The 2,428-nt window shown below is 39.1% G+C and overlaps 1 protein-coding gene and 1 long non-coding RNA gene across 2 annotated transcripts in view; one reads left to right on the forward strand and one right to left on the reverse strand.

Moving 5' to 3' along the window:
- LOC121032918 (uncharacterized) overlaps nucleotides 1-2,428 on the reverse strand; it is a 10,960-nt gene that overhangs the window by 7,021 nt on the left and 1,511 nt on the right. Inside the window, exon 3 of the long non-coding RNA XR_005791596.1 lies at nucleotides 877-965. This is a non-coding gene — a long non-coding RNA (uncharacterized LOC121032918). The remainder of the gene's footprint in view (nucleotides 1-876; nucleotides 966-2,428) is intronic.
- Nucleotides 1-2,428, forward strand: part of MEX3C (mex-3 RNA binding family member C) — a 46,153-nt gene that overhangs the window by 2,478 nt on the left and 41,247 nt on the right. The gene's annotated exons all lie outside the window — the stretch shown is intronic.

The raw sequence follows: 2,428 nt of genomic DNA on the forward strand, positions 1-2,428 counted from the left end.
CCCCGGTGGGGAACAATTGGGAAGCAATGAAAGAGAGGAGATAGTGTTTGGAAAGATGGTCCTACTTGGGGTGTGGAGGTGGGTGGGAGGAAGGTCACTAATTGTGAGGTCACTGCCATCTCTAAGAGGGAGATGGGAGGGTCAGCACTGGTGTGGTAGCATGAAAATGAAGACAGGGGGACCTACAAAAGGCTTGTCAACAGAAATACTGATGTAATAGGCAGCTCATTAGACTAAGAAGGGGGCAATGCATTTACTTTTAAAGCTCTAACTTTGGGTCTTCTTTTTTCTCTTGAGCCATTTTCTCTCCATGTTTCTTTTTTTATGTCTGTTTAAATTATTATAAAAGTGCACATGTTTTACTTTGGAAAATGTGAAAAATATAGAAAAAATATAAAGAAGGCATTGAAAAGCACCTCTCCTCTCACTGCCCAGAGATGGTTTGAGATAACCGTTTTTGGTGTATTTTTCCCAGCCTTGATTGGTGACTTTAGGAGTGATTATTAAATGAGGTGAGCTAGATTGAGTACAAAGGTAAAACAGCTTGAGTTTCTCCGTCCTTGGCCCTTGGCCATGATGCAGACAGAGCCACAGCTGTCCCGTCACTTTCAGACATCAAAAACCTTGCATGTGCAGAAGTGAAAAAGTCCCATGGGATCTACATCAAGGCAATGCTGCTTTCTCCCACCAGCCCAGGCCTTTCTGGACCTTGGGGACTGGGAGCTGAGAAGAAGGCAATGGCCTGGTCTTTCCTGCTCCTTGTCCCACCGCGGGGATCCCCCAGGAATTTCCCCATGCACTTACCCCAAATGTAAAACCAAGGCCTGGGTCCCACTGCTGCCCCCCACCCCTTTCTCTGCCCAGCCAATTTCTCACTTTCAGATACCTCCAGGGCAGCATCAGGCACAAGGGTCTGTGCCGAAAAGCACACTCTAACCCTATACATTCACCTCAGATCATTCCTTCTGAAAAAGAAAAAGGAAAGGAAAATTAAAGTACTAGGCTTCTTTAATTTTTCTTTTTCTTTCTAAAATTTATACTACATAATGCGAGACTGTATTTTAACCCCTTTCTTGAGAATGTGAGGATACTATTATCAATTATTTTCAGCTTTGGGCTTTGACAAAAAGTTCAATAGAAAAATTTCACTTCACATTCTAATACCTGTATAACACGCACACACACACATACACATATAATATAATATAATATAATATAATATAATATAATATAATAATAATAATAATTGGAACCACATCACATCATTTTACACCCTACTTGCTTTCATTAGTATCATATGGTGAGTATTTCCCATGTCAAGGAAGTATTTTCCAAAAATGTAATTTTTATTGGCTCAAAATTTTTATTATATGACTGTCCATTTTTCATTAATTATTCAACCATCACCCGATCAGACATTTACAATTAGGCTAATATAATTATCACTGCAATAAACATCCTTGCATGTAACCTTGTTCACATCTTTGATTATATCCTTAGGATAATTCCTAGGAGGAAAATGTTTCAATCAAAGGTTATGGAAATTTTTAAGGCTCTTGATACATAAAGCAGAGAAAACCCTTCAGGAAAAGTGGAATAACTACCCCCCTTCTAAAATAATAATAATCATAAATCATAAATAAATTAAAAGGGTTCAGTCAGCTGAACATCCAACTTTGGCTCAGGTCATAATCTCACAGTTCATGAGTTCAAGCCCTGCATCAGACTCTTTGCTGTCAGTGAGGAGCTTGCTTCGGGTCCTCTGTCCCCCTCTCTCTCTGCCCCTCCCCCCCTCAAAAAATAAATTAAAAAAAATAAATTTAAAAAAAAGATACGTTTGGGTGGCTCAATCAGTTAGAGTCCAACTCTTGATTTTGGCTCAGGTCATGATCTCACTGTTGTAAGACTGAGCCCCATGTTGAGTTCTGTGTCAGCACAGAGCCTGCTTGGGATTCTCTCTCTCCTTCTCTCTGCCCCTCCCTGGCTCACATCCAAGTGTTCTCTCTTTCTAGTAAATAAATAAATAAATAAATAAATACATTAAAAAATTAAAGTGGAGGGGTGCCTGGGTGGCTCAGTCAGTTGGGTGTCTGACTTCAGCTCAGGTCATGATCTCACAGCGTGTGAGTTCAAGCCCCGTGTCGGCCTCTGTGCTGATAGCTCAGAGCCTGGAGCCTGCTTCTGATTCTCTGTCTCCTTCTCTCTCTCTAACCTCCTCAGCTCATGCTCTGTCTCAAAAATAAATAAACATTAAAAAAAAAACTTTAAAATAAATAAATAAATAAATAAATAAATAAATAAAGTGGAATAACCCTCACACACCTTGTACCCAATCATTTTTACCATATTCTTCACCTTTGCAACCTGATTAGTGAAATAGCATATCGAATTGTTTTGATTTATATATATATATATATATATATATATA

Source organism: Herpailurus yagouaroundi, unplaced genomic scaffold (assembly GCF_014898765.1).
Source record: "Herpailurus yagouaroundi ecotype Mexico unplaced genomic scaffold, PumYag 142, whole genome shotgun sequence".
Classification (NCBI taxonomy): Eukaryota; Metazoa; Chordata; class Mammalia; order Carnivora; family Felidae; genus Herpailurus; species Herpailurus yagouaroundi.